The sequence below is a fragment of the Mustela nigripes genome, chromosome 6, assembly GCF_022355385.1.
Source record: "Mustela nigripes isolate SB6536 chromosome 6, MUSNIG.SB6536, whole genome shotgun sequence".
In the NCBI taxonomy this organism is placed as follows: domain Eukaryota; kingdom Metazoa; phylum Chordata; class Mammalia; order Carnivora; family Mustelidae; genus Mustela; species Mustela nigripes.
In genome coordinates this window covers 39,360,814-39,378,768 of record NC_081562.1, presented here as the reverse complement: position 1 = coordinate 39,378,768, position 17,955 = coordinate 39,360,814, and the positions used below count along the sequence as shown (strand labels likewise).

The window sequence follows — 17,955 nt, the reverse complement described above, 5'->3', positions numbered from 1 at the left end:
AGTGCTGCCTTGGTTCTTATCTCTAATACCTACCAAATATACATATTCATTCTGAAAGTCTACATGGTGTGTGCATGTATGTGTATATATTCTCTATGTATATGTACACACACACACACACACACACACCAGAAAGAATAAAACATGCACAGTTAAGTCTAGAATAAACACCTGAAATTTAAGGATTTATTTACCTAAAATCTACTAAAATCAATTTCCTCAATTAAATTAATATTAATTGAAATAATCATCAAAAGAGCATCATTTATGAGAAATTAACTATTAATGTCACAATTATTTTTTCCTCCCATATTAAAAGTATATTTTAAGAAATCAATATGAACAGTTTCTTTAGTTAAAATAGTATGTAAGGGGCACCTGGGAGGCTCAGTTGGTTAAAGCCTCTGCCTTCGGCTTAGCTCATGATCTCAGGGTCCTGGGATGGAGCCCCACGTCGGGCTCTCTGCTCAGCAGGGAGCCTGCTTCCTCCCTTCTCCCTCTGCCTGCCTCTCTGCCTACTTGTGATCTCTGTCAAATAAATAAATAAAATCTTTTTAAAAAATTAAAAAAATAAAATAGTATGTAATTATTTATCCTATACCTCTTGCAAATACTTCTGATCAATATTAAATAATGTAAAATTTGCTATTGTTGTAGATTATGCCTGATGTTAATTTATTTTCATGGCATTTGCCTCTTTTTAATAAAGGAGCATTAAAACTATGATACAGAAATAAATTCTTAGGATCATGAGTAATCTGTTATAACTTAACATAAAATTCAGTAGAACTTTTTGTTTTTGTTTTTGGCTTGAGTATCCCTAATTCACCAAGTCGATCAGCTCTTACTACCTGTGAAGATGGCAATCCTTGTTAGTCTTCTATCATGTAACTTCCATACTAAATACATCACACAATTAGCTCTGCCCTTTTTTCCCATTGACCTTAAAAGAAAAGTAAATGGGTACCTAAAAGGGACAGAGGCTAAAGTTTGAGGGATAACGGGTAGTATATACCTGGGAGAGAGAAAAGGTAATGGTATAGAAGAATATATAATATTCTGCAGTCAGGCATTTCTGACATGGAAAATGTCTAGAGTATATGCCATACATAGCAAAATATCTCCTTATCCCTTTTCCTTCTAGTGAGGATCACAAAATTAATTTAATTATGTAAGCTTCATATAAGTCTTTATGAAAATTGATCTAAATAAATAAATGCCATAGGAGATCATCAAAAACATTTTCATGTCTTATATAATAGCTAAACACTCTGCAACATCAAGTAACTTTTTCACTTGCATAGAAAAACCAAGCACAGAGCTGGCATTAAGTTTGTCTACAAGTAACTGTAGCTCCATGATGCAACTACACCACCACAAATTGGCAAAGTAGATTTTTAGTGAGAGGATGCTATATAGAGAAAGGAGACTGATTTGGGTTCTTCAAGAGTTTAGTTCAACAGTCATTTATGTAGAATCCCATATATGCCAGGAAATGTATTAAGCACTATGAACTAGAGATTGGAGAACTTCCATTTACATGGAGTTGACAACAAAACAAACTTGAACATTACAGAATTTGAATTGGATAGAGTTATGATTTAGGATTTTAAAGACAGGGACCTTTCTTCTTCTTCTTTTTATTCCACACAACTCTTAGAATAGTACTATAGAAACTCAGTATTTGTTGAGATTTGCCTGATTATAGAGATGAAACTGTGGCTTTACTTGGGTCCACCTTCAGTGTATTGACAGTAAGACTGGGTTTGGCATTCAACTAGGAAAAGGTCTATGTTTCCCATCAACCTCTACCAACCAAGCTTACTATTCTTAATATAATTAGCATTCAAATGATTTCACTATATTGATATTTTAGTTCATGATTGTTAGTAAAGTTAGAAATCCACATGTGATAGATGATATCACATAGAATACATTAAAGTCTGTTAAGGTGAATTATATGATTACTTCTTGATTTTCCCTATATCAAGAATATGAAAATGGTTATAAAAAATCAGTTTCTTTTCAAAAATGACACTACCTTAAACTATAACTAAAGAGGAAATCACAATACTAGCAGCTTCTATGGCAAATACCACAATGACAGCACTGAGAAACAATAAAATTTACTTGCTATTGTATGTAATTCCAAATGAATTTGGAATTTCAAATTGAAGGTGGGTTTCTTCAGTTGAGTTTCCTATAAGAGAGTCCAAAACTAACCATTTTAATCCCTGTCTGGAGTTCTTCAAGGAAACTTGCCTAAGGAATTAGTTCTAAGAAATTAATCTTGATTATATTCTTTTTGTCAGAAAATTAGTTGCTATTCACAATGGACAAATGAAGGATTAAAGAATAAAAGCTGAGAAAACAACTCACCCATGTTTTGCTTCACCTGCTCTGCTTTTATTTTATTCATTATAGCATTTCATGGATGACATGAGAATCTTTTTCAAACCCAGGTTAAATAGTATCAATTTTTAAATGAAATTTTATTGAACTGTCACCTAAATATCTAGTCCTAATTGCTTTCTGTAATGAAAAATGTACTAGAACTTAACTATACGTTACCCCTGTAATTTGATGGCTAGTCTCCATTTTTTTTTCTCACATATATTTAGAGTTTTTTAAACATCTTTTGAATTCTCGGAATAAATTATGATTTCATAAGATTGTATTTTTGCTCATTTTAAGAAATAATATTTTTATTAGAATTAGATGGTTGGTTCTTGCTTATGGAAACTTCTTTCTTAGGATCCATCCCCTTTGATCTTTTCTATTTATCAATTTGGTTTTACCCATTGATGGTGGAATCTAATATTCAGTCTAATATTCTGAGACAATCTTCATATTCTCTTTCAGAATTAAAATCCCACTCTATTCTTTGAATTTCTTACCATGTACAGCTCTACACATCTAAGAACTAACTTCTAAATTGTTTTACTCTGTTTATTGTTGTTGTTTTAATTTCTAGAGCTTTTGAAATTCAAGTGCTGTTCATTTAAAGAGCTGAAAGTACAACTATTTGCTTTATCTTGATTTTGGGGTTTTTAAGTCATCACATAGCATCTTTTAGCCATCCCCATGGTTTTTAGCTCTTAACTTAGACATTCAGTCAAATTTTGTAGGCTCTAATTAAGTGAAGATGTATCTTTAGGCTTCCATGACCTCAGAGTTTTATTTCCTGCCTAATATAATTTAATGTGAATTACGTAGATATTTAGAGTTAAAAATTGTAAGACAAAGGTTTTCTACCTCTTACAAACATATCCTGGAGGTAATCTTATAATATTAAATCCTCATATGTAGATGAAACTGTTAGGTTGATTTGGGATTCTTTTGTTTAATGTAGGAATAATGATATTCAGGCAAAAGTTCCATAAGTACTGATTAATTTTAAAAAGGTTACATGTTGAACATTTTTTAAAAAAAGCTTCTATTTTTAAGGCTTCTTGTTCCTCTAAGATTAGATATATTCAATTACTTTTTTTTGGCAAAGATTTTTTTAAAGATTTTATTTGTTTATTGGAGAGAGAGCGAGAGAAAACGTGAGTGGAGGGGTTGGTAGAGGGAGAAGCAGTATCCCCAGTGAGCCGGAAGCCCCACCCAGCAAGCATGAATGGGGAGAGGGGCAGAGGGAAAGGGAGAAGCAGACAGCCTGCTGAGCAGGGAGCCCAAAGTGGGGCTCAGTCCCAGGACTTTAGAGTCATGAGCTGAACCCAAGGCAGATGTTTTACTGAGCCACCTAGGAGCCCCTTAATTACTCTTTTTGAAACTGAAGACACCTCAATAAACTGACTAATCTAATTACTTCCTTATGCTAAGTATTGTGTTATCCCATTTTACAGATGAAGCCATTTAGATTACTTATTTGAATTGCTTCAGGGGCTACACATTTAATAAGTGTTAATGAAATAGCTAGAAAATAGATTTTCTACCTTGTCAAATCTATTCCAACACTACAAGACTTTGTTACTTGGGGAAAACAGGATTTTGGTATACACAGGACTGAATCTAGCTAGACCCTGGCTCCACCACTTACTAATTCCAAAAAAGTTTTAACAACTACTTCACCACATCCTTGTAAATCTGAATGTGATAAACATATGCAGTCTGCTAAAGGCAGTTTATTAAAGAGCCATTCTAATTATTTTTTTAAATCATGCTGCATCTCCAACAATAGGCATATAACCATCCACAAAGACTCTCTGAAGAGGGCAGTTTTCATGTGAATGTCAAGGTCCAGGATATCTATGAACCAATGTGTATTGTTTTTATTTGTACACCGCACAATTACTAACTAGAAAGAGATAAAGATGATTCTTGAGAACAAGGTTTAACTAAGAAACTGCTTATTTTCTTTTTTTTTCTGTATGACTTTCCCCTACATGGATGTTAAATAGAGAAGACCCAGGACTACTCCTTAGTTGTGGTTTTGTCATACTTGGCTTTGAACTTCCAGCTTGGTACCTTCCCATAGTGCTGAACTAAACTCAGAACACAACACAGCACTAAAGCTGAGGCACTCAGCATAGAACTATAAAAATGTCCACCCTATCCCAACATCCCACTTATTTGTCCTATGGCATTTTGCTGGGTTTGAATTTGCACCAAACCAAGGTTTAAATAAATTAAATGTTCTCCTTTAGCCTTAAATGTGTGCATAGAATTGCTGCTACACTTTCCCCACCCAACCTCTAAAACTGGGAAATGTGAGTCAACTTAGTTTCATTTCTTGTAACTTCACCAACACCCTCTGTCACATTAGGAATTATGCAGTTTTTATAGTTACACTGGAGCCCTTTATAAATATATTTGGTGGGCTTCTGCTTTTCGCAATTATGTATCTACTCTATCTAAATATTCACCAGTCTCCAGTTGAACTCCAATAGTCTCCAGTTGTTGGGAGACTACAGTTTGTACAGAAATCAAAACTCTCTGAAAATAGTCTGGTACTTTTATGTTCTCTCTCTTTCTCTCGGATCTTCCTCCTCTTTTCTACCCCATCCTTCCTACAGAGACATTAATTCTGCCATCATTGACACACCAGCTTTCTTAAAGGGGTATTGCAATCAGTAGTCTTACTTCCAAACAGAATTATAAGAAATATTCTGCTCTGGTCTGACAAAGCTGAGAACGTGGTCCCTGCTCACCTCATCTGTGGATCATACTCAAATGAGAAGCTTATTTCAGGTTGTAGCTTCCCATGCCCTTAAGGCTATTCAACTAGATCTTTCTGTTTGAAGAATGGTATACCTTTTATCCCCATGACTGGTCTTTAGTACTTCTTCCCCAAAATGCCTAGGGAAATAGCCTGATGAGAAGAGAACAAGGTAGGCACTTCATGGAAATCTCAGGATCATCCACCATGCTTGATGTCCAAGTCATTTTTGGTAGCTGCCTATCAGCATTCCAGTCCATTTCCTGACCTCAGTGCATCATGCCCCTCTCCTTCCACTGACCAGTGTTCATTGAGCACCTAACTCATTTTAGGGAATGCCTTATTTTAGGGAAACACAAATGCAAAGCTCCGGCCACCTCCGGTTGTCAATTCAAAATCAGTATAGATGGAACTGAGGAAAATAATGAGATCACATCGAAGTGAAAGCTAAATTATGTCTTATAGAATATAATGCTCAAGAAGTTTGTAGAAAATAAAATGCATGAGAAAGCCAGTGTTAATTATCAAAGGCTTCATGGAGGTGTAAGCAATTATGCCTGGTGGATCTTGAATTAAATAGGTCTTCATGGAATTAACTATAGATCCTAAGAGTTACTTCAGCTTTCTTTTCTCTAAGATAGGAAGTCCCAATTCTATGACCTTGTGGGAAAAGAACATTTATATAAACTCCTGTCATTTATGGCTTCTTTGGAATGCTCTCCACTCCTGTTTTACTTGAGGACTCTCAAGGTGGAAGAAGGGAGTGTGTACAATCACCTTGATAATAACAAAAAGAACAGATAAAGTTCTCTACATCTGCATGCCTGTATCAATAGTACACATAAATGTCACTTCTAACATCAAAACCATAAATCACTTGCATTCTCTCTTCTATATTAAAGTCTCTTTCAGTGGGATTTATTTTCCATTACTTGAATCAATGCATTGCTCTTTCATTCACCTTCTCTATTTCTCTCCATTTCTCTTCATTTAAAACTCATATAAGGCTATTCTCTTCTACGAAAATGTTCACAGTTACCCATTTTAATAAACAGAACCATATACAGAAATATTTAGATCTGGAAGGCACCTTGGAGAATTACCTTTTTCCACTGTCTCATTTCACAGCTGATAAAATTAGATTAAGTGATTTGTCTAAAGGCACACATTAGATAGAGGCAGAAGCAGACTAGGATTATAGGACACTAAATTTTACTTTTGTCAATATATAATTATTCATTCAGCAAACATTTATTCATGTGGCAAGCACTATTCTAGGGGTTGGAAGCCGATTTTCTGCTCCTGTATACTCCTGATTCTGTAAGATTCATTCTTCCTTAGGTGTGCTGTGAGTTTCTGCTCTACCTTTTATTTTAATAGTTTTATTTCTTCATGCTTTGATAGTGTCCTTATCTTTACTCATTCCCAATTAACTTCCCCGAGCTTCTCATTTAATTAATTCCCATCCTCGTTTTCAAGATACAAACTGGCTCTCCTGACTTAGTGCCATTCTGCCTCATTATCAGCCCCCCATTCTCAAATAATTATTTTGAATATAATGAAAATGTTAAACATGGTTGAACCCAGTATGTCATTATTGTAACTGACTGCGAACAAATGTTTTCATATGTTTCGACTTGTGTAATAAAGTGTCACAATCTCTGTTGGTAAACATTTGTTTTTATCATAATGAGGACAGGCTTGTCAAATTAAGCCTCCTAAATGGATGTCAATGGTTCAACACAAAAAGAAAATATAGAAATATTCCTTTGTCCTCAGTATAGGGCAAAATATTTTGTCCTTATACTTTTCTTTCAAGAAAAGTTCATATTCTGTATTATTGCCTTCCTACCACTCCTACCAGCAGAACCCTAGGTACTAATAGTGACTGCATTTATGTGCAGAACACTCGTTTGTTTACTTTATTAATTGATACATTACTTTTCTTTTATTGCCTAATACTATTTTCCAGATAAATGTCACCATCTTTTATAGTTACATGCAAAATGAGACAATCTTGCACTTAATCAACAAAATAACAAGCCATAGTTCAGTGAAATAGTTTGTAAGGATACTGAAAAGTGGCACTTTAGTTCTATTTTTTAAAGGTAGTTTTATAATCTTTTTGATAGTGATCGTTTTCTCTTTCATTAAAACTCTCAAAAAAGTTCCAAGGATAGTATAAGAAGTTCTTATATGTCCTTTACCCTAGGTTAACCAACTGCTAAGGTTTTGTTCTGTATCATTTTCTCTGTCTATATTTTTGTGTATATTCTATATATTGTATCTATACTATAATACTACATATGTGTATATATATGTATATATACAGTTTGTATATTTTTCCTAACTAGGATTAGTTGGAGACCTGGTATGACTTATTCCAGTATTTTAGTGTATATTTCAGTATAATTCCTAAGAACAGGACTTTTTTTTTACACAGAACAGTATCAAACGCATTCATCTAATTCATAGACCCTTGTCAAATTTCATCTGTTATAACATTAATGTTCTTTTTTTTTAAGATTTTATTTATTTATTTGACAGACAGAGATCACAAGTAGGCAGAGAGGGAGGCAGAGAGGGAGGGGGAAGCAGGCTCCCTGCTGAGCAGAGAGCTGGATGTGGGGTTTGACCCCAGGACCCTGAGACCATGACCTGAGCCAAAGGCAGAGGCTTTAACCCGCTGAGCCAACCAGGTGCCCCAACATTAATGTTCTTAATAGCTAGTCATTTTGTCCTGTTGGTCCAGGATCTGATCTAGAATCACGTGACATATTTAAGTGTCATGCAGTGTTTTATTTTAGTGTTTAAAATCTTAAACTCAGTCACTAATGACCTGGATCATGTTTCTTTTTAAAGTAATCTCTGCTTCCTGACTGCTGTTCCAAGAATAAGAATTTAAGCCAAAAGATGTCTAACAAAATCCCTTAGGATTAGTGATATCTGTGTTGAGGAAATGACACATCAACTTTGTAACTATTTTCTAACCACAAGTTTTGGCATTTCAGTAGGAAGAAGTCCAAGGAAAAGAACTCCGAGTTTATCTGTAATTTGCAGTTTAGAGATTTTGATGCCATTCCAGCTGACCTGGGGCAAAGGGATAACGTTCACAAACGGCCATTTTGCAAGGATTTGCAGCACATACTTTAAATCTAACCCTAAATAAATATTTAGGTTAGTGATAGGTTAGTAAAAGCTCCATTCGAACCAATATTTTCATCAAAATGAAATATTTGAGATATTTTAAACAAAGTTTGAATATAAATATCAGCTATTTGTCATTCCTCAAACTGAATCCTTTTGAAAAAAATACAACGGTGCATTTTTAAATATTGAACATAAAAATGAATACAGATAGTGCCCTCCTCCCACAAAACAAGGATTTGTAGTATTTATGCCTAAAGCATACAGTGTTTTGCTGAATTCTGTAAATAGAATTATGATTAGGGCCTCAAGGTACAGCGGTTTAATTTCTAGCTGTCATCAAGCAAAAGTAATCCCTAGGTCTCGGTTATTTTCTTTTTTCTCCATGTCAGGCCTGCTTCTAAAACTGGATAAAAAAATATGAAAGTGTCATCAGATTTATTGACTATGAATGCTCATACTGTTTTGTGAAAAATACATAAACCTACCTAAAAAGATTCATCTTTTTTTTTGAAGTATCATATAAACACATCAAAGTACCAAGTCTCAATACCAGGAAACTGTCTGAATCAGACCTACTGATACCAATTACGTTACTGAAAAGCCAGATAGTTTGCAGAAAATGCAAAACCATCCTGTGCTATTTTCACTTTTTTCTTCTAAAATAGAGATGTTTATACATGCAAGAGACAGAAATTAACTACCAGAAAAATACGATGCACATCCACATTCAGTGCAGCGATTAAAAGTAAAATAGTTGTTTGTCCCCTACCGTAGAACAGGCTTGCCCATCCATCCTTGTGATAGATGTGTGTGCAAGTCCAAAATGAAATCAAATCCCTGCAGATGGCTCATAAGTCACAAAAACTGTTTAATCCTTCCCCAAGGGGAAGCCAACCCCTTGGTAAGTCTTAGTGTACAATAAATACAATGTCAAATATTCTTAGTTTTGTGGTAGAAAACCTTCGTTTATTGCAGCAGGTGCCCTCGCCCCCAAGAGCTCTATGTCACTCTGGTTCCTGAGCATGTGCACTCATTGCATTTGGTTGTAGTTTGTGTTTTAGTAAAAAAAAGTGTCAGTAGACGGAAACTATATATAGAAATCTTATCTAAAATTGATTGTGGCTCAAAGTCGTATTTTAAGAGTCAGTTGGGCAAATCTAAATGCATTTTTACAATGCTCTTTCTAATGGCTTTTACTAGAAAACGGTTGAGTTTCAAGCAGAAATAAAATGAAAGCAGACCTTGGAGGTTTAAGCATTGAACAGATGCAGTAAATGCAGCTTTGGAAATATAGCTGTCACTTCAGATCTTTTATGCTGAGTACCCATATGCACCAATTGCCAGAGCTGCTAGCATTGTATCTGTGTAGCTCTGCTGAAACTGGATGCTGCAAGAACTCTTCAAAACAGAATAACATGCCTATTATGAACCTATTTCTAAATATTTCATTCTTTCTTGGTTTTCATTGTGCCTAAATTTTTTGAAGACTAAAACTGAAGAGAACTTACATAAAAAGGTACTCGTCTCTAGCACTACGAAACTTTTTCATTTGTGCATCGCTAACTTCTCAAAAAAAAATCAGAAATTCTTGACATCTTTATTACATTAAAGCAATTCCTGATATTGACTCGGGAAGGATTTTATTTTCTTATTCCTAAACTAGAAGCTGTACCTTTTTTTAAATGCAGTGATATGAGATTATTTTTCTCTTTATCCCTGATGAGGGGGATACACACACACACACACACACACACACACTTGACCCCTTGAACACCATGGATTTGAACTGCATGGGTCCATTTTAATCTGTGAATTTTTAAAATATATATATACACTACTGTATTGTACTGTCAATGTATTTTCTTAACATTTCTTTTCTCTAGCTTACTTTATTCTAAGAATGCAGTATATAATATACAAAATCGACTGTTGATGTTATCGGGAAGGCTTCTGGTTAACAGTAGGCTGTTAGTCAAGTATGGTGGGAGTCAGAAGGCATACAAGGATTTCTGATTGTAAGGGGGGGGTGCCAGTGCCCTTCACCCCCACATAGTTCAATGGTGAACTGTAGTCATATCAATATTAAACATAGCCCCATGCGCTTAATTGGGTAATAATTATATAATTTTATATGATTCTTTTTAATAATGTAATATTCTCTAAAATGTCTACTTAGTATTACTTCATTTTTCAAGTTGAAAACTATACCAGAAGCATAATTAACTTATCACAAAAATGAGTGTATAAACTACTCACAGAATCCTAATCTCTAACACTTGAAACCAACTTTAAAATCCATATGTACTTATCATATACTATAGATACTAAATATACATAACATTATATTATATTATGTGTGTATATATACATATATACATATGTATCAAGATTTCTAAGTAGAAATACTTAATAAAATTAATCAGTTATAATTATGACAATCTGAAATGACACTGAACTATGTAGTGTCATAAAACTAATGAGTGCATATGTTATTTTCCTTTTAGAGAAAAAGAGTCTGAAAGGACAAAATACCCCAGAATTCCTAACAGAACGGTAAGTACTTTCAATACTATACAATACTATTACATTCTCTACGTCTATACCTATAACATTCTATAAAATCAGAGGATCTTTCAAATTTCTTTTACAGAAACATTCACCTTTCTATTTTCTAAGATAAGCGATTAATATAGTAAGCAAAGGGAGTCTTCTAAAGATAAATCCCAATTTAATGGAGTAAACTGAAAATAATTTATTCTATAATCCTCTTAAATAAGAGGGCAAGGTAATTCTTGTGATACATCCATGTGACAGAAATATTTATGCTGATTCCACCATATCTTCTGACTAGCATCATATCATTTTAAATTCTAAAGAAGAAAAAATTAAGTAAAATTTCATCAAAGTGTCTCCCATCCTATGTGTGTGCTAGAAAATTTACTCATTTTGAACAAAATCTGAAACAGAATCAAGAGGCTTGTTTTGTTTATAGTCATTAAATTGGAATTACCAAGAAAAATGGCAACCATCTGTAGGCTTTAAATCTATACTATAATCTCATTAGTACATTTCTTTCTAATCTCCTCACAACTTAACTACAACATGTTTTTCTTTACATAGCTATTAATTGATAGTAGGAACTTCTTTCCTAAATATGTTTCTGTGAAACAAAGTTAATATTTTTGATACCATTTCTTATGTTAGAATTGGTAACACTATGATTTCCTAGGTACAAACAATTATAAATTTTAAATACATGAATATGAAAAATAATAAAGGTAGAAAAGTCCATGTTGATGAACCATGTTATATCACTTTAATGCCATAATTGTCTTGAAATGAGTTTGCAAATTCACTTCCAGGTTGAATTTTTAAATGGTCATTGATCATTTAAATGAGTCATAGATATTTGTTTACATTCTTCATACAAAAACCAGGTAATATTTACCATACCCCCCTCACAATTTTTTAGTCATCTTATAATTTCACTGTGAAGAGCCAACAATGGCTGTTTTTCTGATCTATCCTTAAGTGATTTTGTTTATTATTCAGGTGTGACTTATATAAATTGCTTGATTTGAATTGTACTTTTCATAATTGTATTGAAATAGGATTTAGTATGGCATCCTTTGGAGAGAATCGATTCAAGTAATGAGGTCTTTGCTCATTTGGAATAATCCTAGGAAAATAACATATATATTTCCAAGGAAGAAATCGTGCATTTTCTTGGTGTGTTTTGTGCTTTGTGGTAGTTCTTCTTTTTAGCCTTTGTATTTTATTTACCAAGGACATGCCAAATGACTCACAAATAACTGTAAGGAAAAATGACTGACTCTAGCCCAAATTTAAAAGGCACAGTTTATGCCTTAATGATTTTATAAAATATTTACAAAGAGAAATACTCTGAATTACAATAATATTGTCAAAACATTATAAGTATCTTAATATAGGTCTCATCTTCCAAGGAGTTCATGACTTAAGTGTGTCAGTACACAACGCAAAGTATGATATAAAGTGAAGACATTGGATAATGTAGTGACTATTTTTCTTGACTTTATAGAATATGTGTCTGTGTTGCAAGCTCATGAATAATAAGTTTGTACAATTTGTATTTAAATCAAGCCTTATTAATTGAAAATTTTTAGCATAGGAAAACCATACTAACATATAATTTTGCCTCAAAGCCCATTGCTGAAGAACAATTTGGTAATTGATTAGAATTTTACAAATTATCTTTAGAGATATATTGCACTTATATTTCACAAAAGCTTTTATGCTTAAGAAAGATAAGAAAAATAAGGAAAGGACCATTGAAAATTTTAAAATAGTGATTTTCCTCTGGATGACTGAAAACTCAGTGGTACTTTCAAGTACTCTAAGGGTCAGTTCTCTATAGACTGAATTAGTATACTGGATAATAATAATAACCAAGAGGATGCATTAAAAAAACATTCAGATGCTCAGGCATGCTTCTCAGAAACTATTCACATTATCTTAGATCCGCTAAACCTCTCTAAATACTATTGGGAGTTGATGTTCTCACTCAAAGCGTGATTATTATTAACAATCTCTCTTTCCTGATATACCAAATAGAACAAGAAGTTTTCAGAAGTGTCTTAAGAGAAAATAGATTTTAACTAGGAAAGTATTCTGTGATTCACTAGTAAATAAATATTATTTGCAAATGCACCTCATGACTTTCTATTAGTCAAACTCTTCTCCCTTTGAAGTAACAAGTTCTTATAATCAAAAAGTAGCATTGGTGGTATAGTGCTGAGCATAGCTGCCTTCCAAAAAGTAGAGGTGTGTGTGTGTGTGTGTGTGTGTGTGTGTGTGTAATAGTAGCATGGAGTTAAGAAAAAAATGTATCTATCTGGTGTACTATGTTCATTTTACAGACATTACTTCCTCTAATATCCTCATTTATAAAGGGCCAGATAAGTCAACTCATTTATCCAAGCTCTCTTATCTACTGACAGAATCAAGAGAAATTCTGAATTAAATAACTACCCACTATCTTTTTTTGCCTGCCATATTAACTTTGAAAGTACTTCCATAAAAATTGAGGGTCTCTGATTGGTTCAAGAAACTTGTTCTCAAAGCTTAATTTTTTTTTCAACTAAAACACTAATCCAATTTTGTACTATCTACCTATAACTGTATCTTGATACAACTCATTAAAATGATGTTTATGGTAGAAAGAATTATATACACAGAGAGAATCTAAGTTTGAGTCTTGGCTTTACCCAGCTCCCTCTCTCATAGTGAGGAGTCCTGGAGCATATGGGGACATCACACAGCTAAAAACTACCACATTATCATCATCATCAATAACAATAATACATACATACAATCTGTCATCAGCAATAGTTAAGCAATTACCTCTTTGATGCTCTGTTTTCTTATCTGGGTAATGGAGTGGGGGGAAATGCCAAGTCTATTTTCCAAGACTTTCTGAGATCAAATTAGATACATGAGTGTGTAATGATGTTTAATTATAAATTTTGGTTATTATATGATTATGGAAAACCTTTTATTGCTGTAAAAAGAAGTTCCTTTCCTATAAAAATTTGCCTTTGTTGTTCTGGGAATCCAATAAATTATTTTACAACAGTGTATTGATGATGAAACTGAAACTGTTGTTCTAGATAATGGTCCTCCAGAAAAATAATGGTCCTCCAGAAAAAAAGTTCCCTCTCCTTGAATCTATCTATAATTTACCCTTCATCCTGATTAGCTTTTTCATCCATAGGCCTAAGATGAGCTCTTATAAAAAAAAAATAATAATAAATAAATAAATAAATAAATAAATAAAATAAGGAGAGTTAGGAAAGTAAAGGGTACATTTTTTGGGTTCTTTGTCTATGTCAGATGCTCTACTAATCATATAATGACATTTCATTTAGTTATCAAAAGAACACTTCTGATGTTACCACAGCGTTGTAGATAAATGAAAATGAGAACTGAAATTTTTATAAAGTTAGTCTAATTCGTAGGCAACAAAATTACCATTTGAACTCAGGTCTGATTACCCCTTTCCAGGTTATTACTCTTAACTAAACACATCACAGTTGGTGAAGGCAAGGCATAGTGCATTTTCCTATATGAATGATGGCACGGTGAGAAGAGATAAAACTAAAGAATAGATCTTTTTAAAATGTGATTAGTCTATGTAAAATATTTGATGCACATATAATACCACTTTTCTTTATCACTTATCAATAAACATTAAACTGAATCATGCAAAGTTGTTCTTCAGATGCTAAAATTAAACAGGGTAGGAGAATTTAATTATTTAAGACAACTATCCTTAGATAGAAAAAGTAGAAGCAAAGTTGAAACAGATAATAGCCATAAGTATAAAAGCTCAGCTAAAGAAATAGAATCATATTCATTTTGTTTATAAAGGATATTATTACAAAATGGATGTTTATAATTTGTATTTCCTAGATATTTTATGCTTGCTACATTATCTGGGTTTATTTCCTTTAAGTTTTGGTACTATTTTGAAAATCCTTTCATTTATTTATTCTTTATTTTTTATTTAATAGTTGCTGTTGAGTACCTACTTTATACATTTTCCCAAGTGTTGGAGATACAGGAGTGAACAAAGCACAGCCTCTGTCATCAAGTTAGCTTATAGTTAGTATGACTACAAATACTGGACTATTCACTTTATATAGATAATAATAGTACTTTGGCTTATAATAATAGACAATCTTTTTAAGATATTCACGTGGTTAATCATCATTATGTTTTTATTTAATAAATGATTGACAATCCTGTCACTTTCTTTGGGCAACTGGGTAAAATGGGTTTTCCACAATGATTATTATTTATGCTAAGGCTAAAACCGATGAGATTTCATGATTTACGTACTTCCAAGGATACTAAAGAATAATAACTCACTTTGTGTTCAAATTCCAACTTCACTACTTAGTTACTATGGGATGTAAAGCTGTTTAGTAGACCTCTAGATGTCTTCATTTCTTCAGTGAGTCATTTGAAATAGTGTTAAACTTTGTTGATGGTAGGTACTTTATAAAGTTAGCTACTATATATTAAGGAGGGCACCTATTGCATGGAGCACTGGGGGTTATACACAAACAGTGAATCACAAACACTACATCAAAAACTAATGATGGGCTATATGGAGCCTAGCCTAACAATAAAAAAAAAAAAGTTAGCTAATACAATTATTGATAGAATTCTGTCCATTATTTCTAGAAACAGTCTGATTTGGATATTCCCATTGATATTTGTCTTTATTTTGTTCTGAAAACTTTATCATCTCTCATGACTGTAAAATATAACTTGTACAGTTATGAAAGAGATAAAGTAGAAATATTTAAAACCATATAGTTGATCTTAAAGCATATCATGTAAAGTCTCCAGTTAACAAAAGGTTAAAATGAATGATTTTGCTATCTGAATAATTTATGCTAATCTTAATCTGCTCTAACATTCTGAGTTATTCACTTATTTGTCTGTACCAGGTCATTATTTTAGGTTGCATTATTTATTTTTGTAATTTAGAGCAGTGGCAATGGACAAAGAGCTACATTCAAGTTCTATTTCTGCCACATTGTGACTTTATGACCTCAGGAAGACAATTTGACCTCTTTTCCTCAATGTCCTTATCTGTAAAAATGAAGATAATAAATCATACTTTATAGGTTTATACAAAATTCCATGCATGTTACTTATGTGTTTATTACAGAAGTTTGCAAATAGTAATAATAACATTATAAGCAAATAGTAATTTGTTTGTTATATTTGCTACTAAGGATATCTCCTTTGGAATATTAAGGGAGCATCCTTTTAAAATTACAAAACATACAGAAATCTACAAAGAATAGAGGAAAACAAGTGTGGCAGAAGAAAGAAGAGACGTGGAGGATGGTTAGAAATCTTAAATGCAAGATAAAATTTGGTTTTGATACAGTAGAATGTAGATATGCTCTGGGAGGGGCCCCACCATGAGCCCTCTCCTCGAGGACCTCTTCCCCCTTAAAGCAAATACTAAAATTAGACATGGTCTATAGCATTTCTCTTCACAGAGGTTAAAAGGAAGACTTAAGACATTTTTTTTTAATAATTTTTTATTTTTTATAAACATCTATTTTTATCCCCAGGGGTACAGGTCTGTGAATCACCAGTTTTACACACTTCATAGCACTCACCAAAGCACATACCCTCCCCAATGTCCATAATCCCACCCCCTTCTCCCAAACCCCCTCCCCCCAGCAACCATTTTTTGACAGTCTACATGGCCCTAGAGGTAAGCTGAATCAGTCCACATTATCATGTATAGGTTACCAAAAAGGCTTTCTACCCTAACATGAAATTACTTACTTCAGAATCATGATGGGGTCATTTTCTCAGAGAAAATAAATCTAACCAAACTATAGGTTCAACAGGCTTCCAGAAATAAAATATATTCAACATACGTTATTATATAAACCATTTTAAAGGATAGTTTTATGCCATTGCATGGCAAAATGATATATCCTCCTTTCAAAATATTAAATAAAAATGTGTATATGATATCTGAAATTGAAATCACAAGATTTATTTTTGTCACCAAGGAAACCTTAGAAAACAAAATTGCTCATTTTGCTGATTTCCCTATGGTAAAGAATATTTTGTGAATTTTTTCTTCAGCTTACTTCAATTATTTTCTGTTATATATCTTTTATTTTAATTGTCTTTGTTGTTTAAGTCACTCTTTTGCAAATACCATAAAGAATCTCTTTACAATACTAACATGGAATATCAGTAGTAATACCACTCCCTCTTTTAATGTTAAATCTTGTTCTGCCTCTAAACATAAGCATATCTCAATCTTAGTAATAACCATTTCTACGTCAGCAAAATGCAATTTGCAGTAAATATCTTATCATTTTTCTCCTCTTTAAAATTTAATCCTTATATAAATTGCAGACAATTTTCTGTTCTAAAATACAAAAAATCTGGTTCAGCATATGTTCCATTGTACATTTGAGCAACTTATATCCTGGTATTATGCTTAATAAAAATTGCTTAATCCTGATATTGTTTTTATTCTCTACTTCCAAAAAAGTCCTGCCAAAATCTGTGTTTATGAATTGGTACAAAATGTTTTGGAGTAAGGAAATAATGTCTCCAAACGAATGCTCAAAATGCATTTGTTTTGCTACCTCAATGACCCCCAAAGCGATATTATCTGAATTTTCAATAGTCCGAAATGTCTTGTAAGAAATAACTCTTAGCACCAGTTTTGCAAGTTGCTCAGGGTTTTTGCTGTTTTATCCATTTTATGTTTGCATCGAGCATAGACACAATTTGCTATAACCTCTCCTGGGAAGTTATTTATTTTTTATTAGGAATGTAATGTTTGAACTCTGAAAGATTTAGCCTTGGATTTTCCTTCACTTTTGGACTTTAAAATACTTTTTTCTAATTTTAGAGACAGTTTTCTTAATGCCTTCAAATTATGTCTTAGACCATTACATATATGCTCATATTTACTTATTTATTTACCTGAATAAATAATTCTAGAAAAGTGGGTTTATGGAATTGTATAATGTACCCATTAGTTTTAATTATGGTAGGATTTGCACAATTATCCATAAGTTTTACAAAAGCAAAGCCAAATTTGTCAT

General features: G+C 32.8%; 1 protein-coding gene across 2 annotated transcripts in view; it reads left to right on the top strand.

The window, feature by feature from the left end:
* Positions 1-17,955, top strand: part of SYT1 (synaptotagmin 1) — a 539,629-nt gene that overhangs the window by 179,693 nt on the left and 341,981 nt on the right. For both annotated transcript variants that reach the window (XM_059402413.1, XM_059402412.1), the window contains exon 2: positions 10,816-10,864. The gene's annotated coding sequence lies outside the window, so the exon portion shown is untranslated. The remainder of the gene's footprint in view (positions 1-10,815; positions 10,865-17,955) is intronic.